This window comes from Nannospalax galili, unplaced genomic scaffold (genome assembly GCF_000622305.1).
Source record: "Nannospalax galili isolate Female #2095 unplaced genomic scaffold, S.galili_v1.0 scaffold359, whole genome shotgun sequence".
Classification (NCBI taxonomy): Eukaryota; Metazoa; Chordata; class Mammalia; order Rodentia; family Spalacidae; genus Nannospalax; species Nannospalax galili.
This window is the reverse complement of record NW_008347042.1, coordinates 2,592,449-2,606,525: the sequence shown is the minus strand read 5'-3', so window position 1 is coordinate 2,606,525 and position 14,077 is coordinate 2,592,449. Positions and strand designations below refer to the sequence as shown.

At 40.0% G+C, this 14,077-nt stretch overlaps 1 protein-coding gene and 1 pseudogene across 2 annotated transcripts in view; one reads left to right on the top strand and one right to left on the bottom strand.

Annotated features, from left to right (window-relative positions):
- The window catches only part of Rnf150 (ring finger protein 150), a 263,628-nt gene that overhangs the window by 49,985 nt on the left and 199,566 nt on the right, over positions 1 to 14,077 (top strand). The window lies entirely within an intron of this gene.
- Positions 10,602 to 11,534, bottom strand: LOC103742380 (annotated as a pseudogene).

The window sequence follows — 14,077 nt, the reverse complement described above, 5'->3', positions numbered from 1 at the left end:
CCAGAGAAACAGAACAAGGCCCCAAGCAAAGTCAGATATGTAGGGCAAGACTGCAAGCAAGGCCATCCCTGGCATAGGTCCCCAAGACCTGAGTTGGGCTGCTCATCACTTCCAGCATGGCATGAGGCCAGGCGAGCCACACTGCTGCAGGAACCAAACCCTGTAAGGTGGTGAGGGCAGTGTGATAGGCCATTTAACCAGAGAGGGGAAGTATCAGGGAAGCCTAAAATCAGCTTCAAGTTGTGGACTAAACAGTAAAGGGATTTCATTTTCTTAGGCTCTATTCTTGTTTCCATGGCTATGAGGAGTCCCTCTAGATCCTATACTCTTTTTTAATTTGCAAAAAGAATTCTTTAACCTTTATTTTTTAATTTCCATAGAATAACACTCATTTCTTTCTTTCCTGTGGGCCTGTGAGTTTTGACAAGTCACTGGCAATATGATCACTAACAATATGTATCCTTTAGTCAACCTCCTAATGACCTTGTATGGCCTCTTTTTATTCACATCCTCTCCCACCCACTGCATCATAGAGTCGCTCTCTGTCCTTATCATTTGGCCTTCTAGGGGACACCACAGAGATAAGATCTTATAGTTGCCTTTTGTGTCTGGCTTCCATTTGACACAGGCATTTGAGATTTATGTGTGTTGTAGTGTATGCGTCAGTAGCTCACTCCTGGTCAGTATTTCTCTATGGGCACAGTGTGTGCACACATTCACTCCTGCAGGACATCTGGGTTGATTCCAGTATGAGGTGATGATAAAACTGCTGTGATCATTCATTACCAAGTTGATCCAGGTAGTTATACTATTTCATTTTTTTACATCTCATCTCAGCATAAAGGTAGCAACTCCATGAATTCCATCACTGGGCTTTGCTTCTTCTCTCCCATATAATCAGAAAGACGCTTAGTGAGTATGTCAGAGTGGAAACCAGGAGACTTTTTCATGACTGTTAACTTCTTCCCTTAAGAGTTTCATTTGAGATTTGGGAGGCTAGCTTAGCAGTTCTTTTACCTAGGTGGCTGACCTTGAACTTGACCAGGAATCAGAAAAGACAATGTTGGCTGAAGATCAAATCTAGTCTGTTGTTTGGCTGTTGTTATCATTGTTTTTGTTGTTGCTGTTATATAATTGGGTTCATTGAATATGACCAGAGTCATCTGTTAGTCATTTTTCTCCACAGATACTTCCACATTATAGTGTGTGGTTGAATAGTTGTATAAATAACATGGCCACAAACCTTAAATATTTACATTTTGACTCTTAAGGCAATGCCTGCCCACCCTTGCTCTGGAGTCTGTGCCTCCTTTCACTGGGAGACTTTGGTCTAGGTTCATTTTCTGTAGCCAAGATCATTATTTCACTTAAAAAGATTGAGTCACCCTAACAAAACCCAGAGGGCACTACATTTAAGACAAAAAGAGCTCCACTTTGTTATTTACAGCTAGAAATTTAGCTATCAAGAGAAATGGAAGACACAATACACTGGCTCATGGCTTCCATTCGCTAAGCTAATGGTGGTTAAGGGTTGTTCAGAGTGCATAAGTTCAATGCAAAGGCTAAGTTGATAACAGGACTAGCTGGTCTTGGTCGCTATCATTTCCCAGGTCACACTCAGATGTGTCCCCACTGTCCTCTGTATCACATGCTGGCGTCTGGAAGGCTTGCTATGGGAAGCTGCAGTACAATGCTAGGGGAAAAGAGAGTGGGAGACATTTGTTCTCTAGAGTGGTATGCATTTTTGTTTTGATCCAGATCCCACATGCCAATCTCTGGGCTCTCATGCTCTACTGGGAGGAAGAACTTCCTACTGGGGCTATACAACCTCTTATGTTTGGTTTTCCCTTGTGAACCAGTTTCCTTTGACACACAGAAAGTTGTTTTTATTTTCAGATAGAACCACACTGAAACAAGCATCAGGTTGTCAAGAATAATCTCAGAGTCACCCTTTCACCTCTTGCTGTTCAAATTCCCCTTTATCTAATTAATGGATCCATCTGTCCTCACACATTAACAGTCTGCATCCATCCTACACAATAGCATAGCCACACTTGGGTATAAGTCTTTGGGACTTGATTCATATGGTGCTAAAACTTAATTCTCTGTTCATAGGATATCAGTCACCTCTGTGGTTAACGTGTTTTATTCATTGTGTGTTATTTTCTGAAGAGTTTCTTCTCAACATTCAAGATTAGTCATCACATTAAACACTACACTACGGTTCATATATTTGCCTCTTCCTTCCTCTACTGCCTTCAAGCTACCAGATTCTTCTCTTGCCCAAGAATGCAGGAAGAGCAGGGGCTCAGTAACAATCTCCACTTCAAGAATATTTTTTCCTGGTTGGCTTCCCCTTCCTAATGCTTCAGCCTCCAGAGCTGAATGCATTGTCAGGCCTTCAACCCTCACCAATCTATTTCCCAGAACCGTTTCCTACCCTCCTTTAGCCTGAAGGACTCTGATCATCCTTCATGTCTTGGCTAAGACTTTGCAGTTATCATATCTAGTCTTCTACCAGTCTCCTAGATAGGACTGTAGAGGTGGTCACTAAGCTGACTAGTCAGGTATGAATACAAGAATTCCATGGAATTCCTGTTCAGGAACTACTATTGCTACCAATTGTCCCCTTAGCTTTTTCACTGAACACAATAATTTAGTTGGCTTCTTGGTTCCATGGAGTAGTCTGGGTGATGCATTTGGAAAAAAGTAATAATAGGTTTTATGAGTAATCCGTAATAATTCTCATTCTAAAGTCCTTTCCACCCACATTTTCTCATTTGATCCTTCATGGACAGGGAAATTATTGCTGTTATAAAATTAAGGAACTGAGGCACAAGTATCTAATGTGACTGGTAATGGTTGATCTTCTGGCATTCTGTCCCAAGGATAAGGGCCTCAGATTGGATGCATAAACTTAGGAAGTGAGCAGAAGCTGTGCTGCCTGGTCTCCAGCTTGTCCCTCTCTGTTCTTTTCTCTGGGATAGCCAATGCTGTATCCCATAGCCTGTCACAGGAAGCTGAGAAGATGCTATGGCCATGGAAGGACCTTTTCCCTCTAAGCCCATTTTAACTTTCCTCTCCACTTCCTTCTATCTTCTGTGGGCTTTCATGTCCCTACTTTTAGCTGGAACTCTCATGATGGATGGGCAGGCAGCAGTACTATAATCATTATAATGCTGGTTTTCATCACTGTTGTAAATACCTGAAAGAAGCAATTTAAGGGAGAAAATATTTATTTTTAGTTCATGTTTCCAGAGGTGCCAGTCTATTTCTGTGGGTCTGTGGTGAGCCAGAGCATCATCACAGATCAGTCCATTGCTGTGGGCCTGGGCCGAGGGTAAGAATCATGGAAGAGAAGGTAAAGTGGAGGAGAGCTGCTCACCTCACTGCTGCTGGAAAGCAGAGAGCATTGTGCTTGTGCTAGGGAGGTTTCTCCTTCATCCACTCCCATTTTCTGTAGGCCTAAGCTGATTGGATAATGCTGCCAAGATATAGGGCAAACATTAAATCCTTTAGTCAACGTTTTCAGGAAATGTCCAGGCATTTCACAGACATACCCAGAAGTGTGCTTTACTAATATGCCAGGTGCTTCTCAGTCCAGTCAAACTGGCAATCAAGATCAACTATCTATCCCTCCAGTGTTGCCTTACCTATCATATTAGTTACTTTTCCTGATATGATAAAACACCATGACAATAGCCATTTAGGGTGAAAAGGATTCATTTGGGACAGTACATCATGGTAAGGAAGTCCTTAGGGCAGGAGCTTGAGACAGCTGATTACTGTGCACTGAAGTCAGGAAACAGAAAACAATGAGTTCTTGGGCTCAGTTTGCTTTCTCCTTTTTAAAATCCCTGCCCAGGGCATTTTTCAGCCTATAGTTAAGGTGTATCTTTCCACTCCAATTAACCTAATCTAGATAATCCCTCCCAGGCATGCCCAGATGCTTGTTTCCTGGGTGATTCTAGACCCTGTCAAGTTGACAGTGTTAAACTCACCCCATCAAGCCAAGCAGATGATGCTGACAAATCACAGCTGACAAACTTTACAAAGCACAGGAAAGAAACTGTTCCAAAGTAGAGGTTGTCATGGTTCTGAAGAACATAGCTATTTGGTACTGAAGTCAGCCTTCTTTGCTTTGGGACTTTGATTCTTGAACGTGATTCCGCTAATGCCACAAGGAGTCAACAGAATATGGAGCTGTTCTATTCATAGAGTCTAACAGTGCACCAAGTGAAAATGAGGCAGAGCTGAAATGACTTTGAACAGGAATGGAGAATTCAATGGATTCTTTTCACAACTCTTAAATGTTATAATTCACAGTCTTAAAATATTTAAAGAAAAGCTATTTTAAATGGCAATTATATTTCTGATTGCCTTCTTATATACTACTCAGTGATGTAAGAATGTTTTTCTACCGCTGTATCACCTGATATTATATAGTTAGAATATTCTATCAAGGCAAATTAGTAAAAATAAAATAAAATTTAAATGTCAATTTTCCCTCCTTTTCCTATTACCTTTTATTTATTACATGTGTTGGGGGGAGATGGTGTGTGTATGTCACTGTGCATTTGTGAAAGTCAAAAGGCCAACCCATGGGAGTCAGTTCTCTGTCCATCATGTGGGTCTTGGGGATCACACTCAGGCTGGCAGACTTGACAGCAAGCACCTTTACTCATTGAGCCATCTAGCCAATACTTCCCTTTTTGTCACATTGAAAACACACATACTTAAATCACAAAACACTGAAGAAACAGAAATAAGGACCATTATCATCCCTTGCTCAGTTCATCTCTTATCATATATTGTCCTTGATAACTCTGCAGAGACCTTCAGCTACAGCCAAGTTTCCTGATGATGCAATTTTTGTTTTTCAAAATATCAGTATCTGACAGAAACTTTCAGTTTTCAATGATACAAAGCACATTTACTGTTCCATTCATAATAGGAAACAACCTGCTCCCCCTGTTCCTGTGACAGTTTGGGGTGGAAAAGTTGTTGGGTGTTAAAGCTCTGGTACTCAGCCATTCTAACAACAGTTTTACCTATTACTAAGTTAATTCCACATACAAAATTAATTATGTAAGCCTTGGTCTATTTGCAAGTCATTAGTCTGAAGTTATTTGAAAACATAGTGGTAGATCATGGGTACACATTATTAATAATTCAGACTTTATACTAGTTGACATTCATGGTCAAATCATTATTTCTATTTTGTAATTTTCTTTCTCCTCAGTTTTGAAGACAAATATGCTTTGAGATAATTTGTAAGATTACTATTGGATAGAAATTACTACTGATATTGCAAAGATCTTTTAGTTTAGCATGCTTAATAGAATGATATAATTTCTGCTTAGATAGTTTTAGAACAAGACACTAAGGAGACGCCTCGATTAGTAAAGTGCCTGGTAGGCAAACACGAGGACCTGAGTTTCAATCACCAGCATCCACATGAAAGCCAGGTGTAGTCGAATAAGTCTATAACGCTACCACTGGGGGGAAGAAAGCAGGCAGGTAGGCAGAGCTTGCTTGCAAGCCAGTCCAGACCATTGGTGAGCTCTGGATTTAATGAGAGACCTGTCTCAAAAAGTGGAGAGTGATAGTGGAAGGCACATGATGTCAACCTCTGTCTTCCACATGTGCCTGCACATATGCACTGTGTACTCACAAATACTGCACATCCAAGAAAGAAGTTCAGAGCATTTAAATTATTTTAATATCATGTTACCGATGTAGATCAGGACTTTTCAGACATTTTCTACGCAGTTTCTTTTTGGTGCAAGAAATTATTATACAAGTCTGAGTATATAAGTATAGGAGACAGGAATACAAATTAGATTTTTTTCCTGATAATAAATCTTAAAGAAATTTATTTTAAAACATTTCCTTGTTATAAACACAGTTTTACCATTAGATAAAGAAAACAGCTAGCTTGCATATTAATGAGAGAGTTGTGTGTGTGTGCGTGTGTGTCTAACACAGTACAATCCAAAGATATACTAAGTCGATATTTATAGGCTTAGGAATGATGGTAGGAAAATATTGCTTTTGATTTCTGTAATTAAACCATTATGTGAAACCTCTGCATGTACAGTTAAAATACTACAATTCATAACACATAACTCAAATCTGAGCTGAGATGTCCCAGGCAGCATTCCTGGACACCTTGTGGCCTGACAGCACCTACAATGCAAAGTGCATGTGTGTTCAGAATCAAGGCTGCCCTGAACACATCGGCGTAAATTCGTAAACCCTTAGCCTTTGCTAAATTATTTATTGTCTCCACATTAAGTTACATGACCCTATATGGGGCTGCGATTCACAGGTGAAGAAGCTTTGATGTAGATAGCTGGTTTAGTATCAAGACATTCCCATTTGTGTTGATTTGAGAGATGTAAACTAACTGAAAAGCTACATAAGGTGGCACTGGTATCCTTTTCTGAGATTAGGCTTTCTTTTCTAAACTGCTAGTTGCTCATTTGTTCTCTATCAAATGATCTCTTTCCATACCATTTCTGTACAAAGTAAGTATCTTATCACTGCAAAAAGTGAGCTGACCTTAGAAGTGATAGAAATACATGCTTCCAAAGTTTATAGAACTGTAGAGTGTTAAAATTCCTGAAGAAGCTGGTAGTGCGTTTTTGTAATCTCAGTGCTTGGGACGTAGAGGCAAGAGGATGAGGAGTTTAAGGCCATCCTCAGCTACATAGAGATTTCAAGGCTAGCCTGGGCTACATGAGACCTTGCCTGAAAAAAAGAAAGAATGAAAGAAGGAAGGAAGGGAGGGAGGAAGGAAGGAAATAAAAAGCAAAGCATTGTTGAGAAGTGGGTTAATTTTTTTTTACATATAAACTAGACAAATGACAGCATTGTAACAATTGCACCCTGGCTCACTGTTAGTGCATCTAGAAGCAAAGGGCTGTTATAAGAAGGAACTTCACAGTAAGAGGAAGAAGTTCGTGTTAATTCATCCCTCTTCAAGAATGGACTCACTATGAGGGAGAAGGATTGGAAGACATTCAGACTTAAAGAGCTGAGATGAAACTGTCAGTGTGGAAGGAATGTGAGCAGCTTAGCAAAAAAGCTGTGCAAAGATCTAAGATGCCGGTCTATTTCACATCAGAATAGAGTTGCATGTGCTAATTCAATGTCACCTGTATTTGAGGGCTCCTTTGCAAGCTATACAACTTTGTGTGATTAGGAGATCATTCAGGTTGAAGAAGTTGCCATTTAATAGGAGAGGTCAGTATCAGTACCATAACCCAGGAGTCTTGAGAACATGAAGGTAAATTTTATAATGTCCAAACTCATGAGCAGAGATATTTATCATTATTAAATTTCAGAGTCCAGTTTATCTTCTAAGAGTGAATTCTAATTATTTTCTAAGTTCATTCCTCTGCAGATCAATTTATTGCCTTGAAATTTTCGCTTTTGATTAAGAACCATTTCCTAGCCACTGATAAAGAAAACTTGAAATATCTTACAAACAAGGGAACTTTTCATCCTATATTTAATTCTAGAAACTGTTTTTGTTCCTACGTGTTTCAGATAGTTTCCCCCCTATTTAAGAGGGGTTAGAAATACTCATATATTAATTATCTTGGGAAATGCCTTCATATGGTGCATATCTCCTTGTCACTTCTCTTCCCTGCCTCCAGCCCTTACACACTGGTGGGAACTCATATATTAATTATCTTGGGAAATGCCTTCATATGGTGCATATCTCCTTGTCACTTCTCTTCCCTGCCTCCAGCCCTTACACACTGGTGGGAACTCATATATTAATTATCTTGGGAAATGCCTTCATATGGTGCATATCTCCTTGTCACTTCTCTTCCCTGCCTCCAGCCCTTACACACTGGTGGGATTCTGTGGCCACATCTTAGCCAACAGCAATCCAGAATGCAAGGGCTCATTGCTGGTCCTGTCAGAACCAAAGAGACCTAGAGATGTTAAGCTTTCTGATAGGCATAGAACTTTAAGAATTATCAGTCTTTTGAACTGATAACATACAGAGTTGCATCATGGTGTCAAACCCTCTGTCTTGCTTTTAAGTCAACAAATAATACTGAAAGGACATCACCCTCACCTCATTGATATTCACTATCTTCTGTCTTCTACCTACCACTATTGTTATTATTTTGTTTCTATCTTTTATTTTTATATTACTGGTTTTTAATGAGTATGATGTAATGTTATTAGTTATCTTTTTAAATGAAGGAAAGCCAAGCCATGTATGAGGCATTCTTAGCCATAACTATTGACCTCATAATTTTCACAGTAGCAGGCCAAAACATGCATAGACAATGATGGTTAAGATTTTCCTAGTGTCTCATAGGTGCTAGCAAAATAGTGCATATTTTCTTACTTATTCTACAGACATGTAAATTCCTCCTCTGCCATGTTCCTAGCTGTGTCTTTGGTTTTGCCAAATGAAAGTGATAGAATTAATAGTGCTGAATTCATAGAGCTTGTGGTGGTTTGGATGGAAAGTGTCCCCCACAGGCTCATGTGTTTAAACACTTGGTGCCCAGCTGCTGGTGCTGTTTCAGAAGGTTGTGGAACTGAAGAGGTGGAGCCTTGCTGAAGGAAGTGAGCCACTAGGGGCAGGCCTTGTGGTTATTTTTATTCTTTGAGAATTTTCTTTAATGTGTTTTCATCATATTCACCCCAACTCCTCCCCTGAACACTTCCTAGATTCACCCCCACTTCCCTATGCCCCCCCCCAACTTTGTGTCCTCTTTCATTTTTTTAAACCCAGCCACTTCGATTTTTGTTATCCATATACTTCTGAGTGTGGAGCCATCCCTTGGAGCATAATTAACCTACTAGAAGACATACCTTTAAAGCAAACTGACTCTCTCTTCCCCATAAACCATCAACTATAGCTCCTCAGTTAGGGGTGGGGGCTCATGAACTCCTTTCTGTTCTTATGCTAGAATTTTGACTGACTTCATCTTGTGCAGGCAACTACAGCTGTTGTGCGTTCATAAGTGCAGCAGTCCTGCCATGTCCAAGAGACAGTTTTGCTATGGTCCTCCCTGATCTCTGGCTCTTATAATCTTGCCACCACCCTTCCATGATGGTCCCTGAGCTTTGGAGAAGAGGTATGATATAGTTGTCCTATTTGTGGCTGAGCAGTTCATAGTCACTTATTTCTCTGTACTTTGACCAGTTGCTCTCTGTTAAGGTCTGAGAGCTGCACTAATTCACAGTTAGAGAGATATTAATTTAGAGGGAAGGATATTATATCCATTTAGTTAAATAATAGTAGTAGGCTCATCCCTGGAAGCTGTGGGTTCCCCAACCATGGGTTCTCTGCCAGATTTGCAGTATTAGACCAGTGGGTTCTTCCCCCCGCCCCTTGGAGTAGGCCTTAAATTCAAGCAGAAAGTAGTTGATTACTCTCATAACATTGGTGCCACTATTGTATACCTGGTTTATCCTTACTAGAAGTAAGTCATTGAGGTGGGCCTTGAAGTTTGATATCATGGCTCCACTTTCTGTTCACCATCTGCTCCGTGACTTTGGATGCATTATGATCAGGGAGTCTTTCATGCCTGCTTCTAGGACAAGATACAATAATCCCCTGGAAACAAAGCTGATAGAAACTCTTCTTCCCTTAAGTTGCTTCATGTTGGATATTTGGCTACAGCAATGAGAAAGGTAGCTAATACAGAGCTGATACAATCATTAATTTAGTTATATGCTAAATGCTTAGAGTGACATACAGCAAGTGTTCAGCATGTGTTTCATGTTTATTAAATAGAACTTCAAAAGTAGAGAAGAATAAGAAGAAATTCTGGATTTGTTAGGTCTAATCAGGGATTTGTCTTTTTTTATGTTTACAGGTTTACAGTGGTTACATTTATCTAAGAAACATGCTATGTTCGGTTGTAAGATGTTAAGGAGGTTTCTATGACAATATGCTTTTTAAAAAATAAATACCAAGAACATTATAGAGTTAATGCAGAGTCCTAAGGGGCATCTTGTAGTCACTGTGTTTTCTTAAGTTGTCTCCTAGAGGCTGTTATTTCTAACACAGGTAAGCAGGTGGAGTCTTTCATAGGCTCAAACACTGGACTCTTTGGTTGCTACCATATCAGCTGTCTTGCAAACAAGAAGACAGCCATTTAAAGAATGATTTACATGAACAACTTGCAAACCCCAGGGATGGAAAAACCCTAACAGCACACAATGCTGAAAATCCACAACCATCACAACTGTGGCTGAATACCGTTCAAGCTGTTCTTCTGAATGAGATCTCAAAGTAGTTCAAAACAAAAGATTTTAAAACTGGCATATGTACAAGTTCTCCACTAATTTGTGTGTCAACCATTTAGTTAGATTTTCCACTTGAAAAAAAATGCATTAGAAAAGTGGACATCACGTTTCACCATCTCAGTTAATATTCACAATTATAGCAGCTACAACTATCTCCAATGCTGCTCAGAGTCAGTTTATACTGAAATTAAGTTCTTTACAAGTAAATGGTTGTCCACAACCACAGGCAAGTGTGCATATGATCTAAATTTTCTAGATTTGAGGAGAAACAAAAGCTGCTCTGGTCGTCCAGTCTGCTTCCTTCTTTGTACTTAGAAACCTGTAGGGGTCTAGACCTGCTGACCCTGCCCACCAGGAGAGGCTGCCTGCTGCACTGCTTTCTGCTTTAACATTGTCCAATCAAATGTGTAGTCATATTGATGGTTCAGGGTCCTGAAAAGGATGCAGAACAGATGCCTTAGATACATGTAATCTGGAGCTTCCTCAAAGCGCAGCCCACGACAGTAATTTAAATACATAGAAAATTCTGCAGGAAACCCCTTACAAAAAGCTTTAATGGGAGTGGACATCTTCTTCTCACTTATCTTTTTCATATTTTTGTTTCTTTGTTGCAGCCTTTAGCCCTTGCCATGGCAGACTGGTTCTATTAAAATACATTAAAACATAGCTAATGATTCCATCTCATCTCGGCGAGTCTGTTCTGTACCGAGATGTGCACTGTATGGTATGTGTTGCCTTGTCCTGTTGTCTCTGTACGTTTTAGCCAAACCAAAATCAATAAGGAATAACTTATTACAGTGCCGCCCAATACCCATTAGGAAGTTATCTGGTTTAAGGTCTCTGTGTATAAAATTCTTTGTATGCACATACTCAATTCTTCTGATCATCTGGTCAGCTAACATAAGTATAGTTTTCATTGTGAACCTTCTTGAACAGAAATTGAAGAGGTCTTCAAGGCTGGGACCCAGAAGATCAATGACTAGCACATTATAATCTTTTTCTTGTCCATACCATTTTATGTGGGGGATGCCAACCCCACCTTGAAGGTTCTTATACAGTTTGCTCTCATACAGCAACTGGGCATGCTTGGACTTTTGCGATTCCAGCTTCACTGCCACTTCCTTACCATTGGTGATGTTGATCGCCAGATAAATGTCCTCGAAGGAGCCAGACCCAATCTTCTACACCAGTTTATATTTTCCTCTCACCGTGAACTCGGCCTTGTTGCCATTTGGGTTCACCATCCTGGGACCCGAAGACTGCTGGTGCCAACGCCCAACACCTCTAAGGAGATGATGGAAGCTTCTGGAGCTGGTCAATCCAGCAGGGCTGCTGAGGGCAACTGGAAATGGAGGCTTTCCCAGAGTTACAGGGTGCAGAACGGCCGAGGGTAGGCTTGCTGGGCCAGGCCACAGTTGGTGATGGTGGCTTGGTGGCTTAGGCTTGGCTACTTGTTTGGTGGGTGCCAGTCTCTCCTGGACTGGAAAGGGGGTGCAGTGAGTTAGGGTGTGGTAGTGCTGTCAGCCCTGCTGCCTCTGGGCCAGGGACCCTGTCACTCCACAGATGGCGCCATCTTGTTACTCCAGCTCCAGCCAGCTCAAAATGGCCAGAGTCCACAGAAACTGCTTCCTCCTGGCCCAAAGCACTCTGGGAAAGGATCCCAGGCTCACTACCCAGGGTGAGCTGCAATGAGATTCAGGGTTTGTGTTTTAAAACTTTAAGTCTGTTTATGAAGCCACCAGCCCACCACTTAGGCCTTTTCATTTGTCGTTGATTCGTTATGAGGTAGTTCGTAAGGCTCACTGATCAGGAAAGGCAAAATTTTCCACTAGGTAAATGACACGACTGTCTGTTTTAAGCCCTGCAACCACCACAATACGTACATGCATGCACACATAAATGTAGACAAACATAAGCATACGCACAACTATAGTCTGTAATTTTCTGCCAAGGACTTTTGTAAGCCTAGAGTGTGGCATAATAATTTGAAGAGAATATGACATAAAGAATCAGCAGGTTTATTAAACTTAGAATACCAATTTTTTTTCAGGCTCTTCTTGAAGAGCTAAAACAAAATAATGTCTGTTCCATCTGCACCAGAGCTTTCTCCGTTGGCAGTTGTAAATACAAGGTAGTGCGGTCTTTCAGAAAAGCAATTTGTTAATTTTTATCAAGAACCCTGAAAAGGCTGGGCATGGAGCAGTGGGACTGTAACCCAACTACTTGGGAGGCTGAGGTAAGAGGGTAGAAATTTCAAGAGCTGCCTAGGCTACAGAATAAGATCAAGACCAACCTAGGCACATTAGTGGTGTCCTATCTCAAATGCTTAAAAAGGAAAGAAATAAACAGTTCCCCCACACCCCGAACCCCCAAAAAACTCTTAAACTCTTAGGAAAGATTTATACAATATGTACCACAAAATTAACTTTTTAAAAATTTCAGCACAAGGAACTAATGTCTTTAGCATAAGGATGTTTGTGTCTGTGTTTGCTAAAAGTTAAATTTTCACAAATGTAGATAGTTTGAAGAACAGAGAGAAAGATAATAAAATAAAACTTGAATGCATCAATAGAATTTGAATTGCATATCGTTTTGGGAAGAAATTCTTTCAATTTTGAAATTTGGTTTATTTATGCCAGTGAGAGTGGATAGTGTCTATTTAATTCAGATCTTTTTTTGAGTAGGCAGAGTATCTATAAATAAATTAATTTGCTAATGACTCAGCATAATATTTACATGTATAAGCTGGTGAATATTTATGAGTCATTAAAGTTGTTTGGAAAAACATTTTCAAATAACATATAGTTATCTGAAAAGCAACTGTGTATGTAGTAGACTCTCTGATGTAGAAAACCAGCACTTTTCTGCCTTGTGGCAAAGATCAAGTATTGTATCTACTATATAAACTGCACAAGAATAAGTTCAGCTGACCGGATGCTATTTGGCCAAAGGTGCTACCTCCAAGGGTGTTATTGTGAGCAACATTCTTTTTCAACTACTTTATACATGTGGATAACTTGCAAGTTTGCTATTATATGCATATGTGTATATACACAACCACATCAGTGTACATAGAGATCTGTGTACACATGTATCTTTTATAATACAAAAGATCTTAGTAAGTCTGTACAGACTTGAAAACTCATCTTTTTACACATTTTTTAAAATAAATAATTGATTGAGAATTTTATATGTGCATATAAGGTGTTTTGATCAAATCCATGCCAACTTCCTCCCCTCTAACTCCTCCCATATCTCCCCATCACTTTTTTTCCTGATAACTTCAGGTACTCTTTCTTCTTCTTTAATTTATTTTTTTATGGGGCTTTTGGCTACTCTAACATTCCCCCTTTGAAGAGGTAACCCTAAAATCTTTTAAGGATTAGATAAAAGCTCCCAAATATTTTGACATTTTTGGCCTTTGAAACGGAGTGGGTTGCTAAGAGGCCCAAGGACATTGTGAGTTTTAGCCAATAAACTGGCTACTTTTCTTTGGGGTCTTTTTACCCTAACTGCCTTGTGAATTCCTACCTCGTGTTCTTACCACACCATCCTCTGAACAGGTTACCCAAATTGCCAATAGGGAATTGGGATGCAGACCACTCTGGCTTCTTCCATGCTGAACAGGGATGTAGGGTGAGGCAATTGGAGGCAATTGGAGTACCCCTTCTGTGGGTCTATCTAAAAGACTCCCAAATTATATAACTCTTATCTCAAGGAGGAAAAGAAAGTCTTTGAATCATGAATAGGAGATGTGAAGGAGAAGTAAAGGCAAGGAACTAGAAAA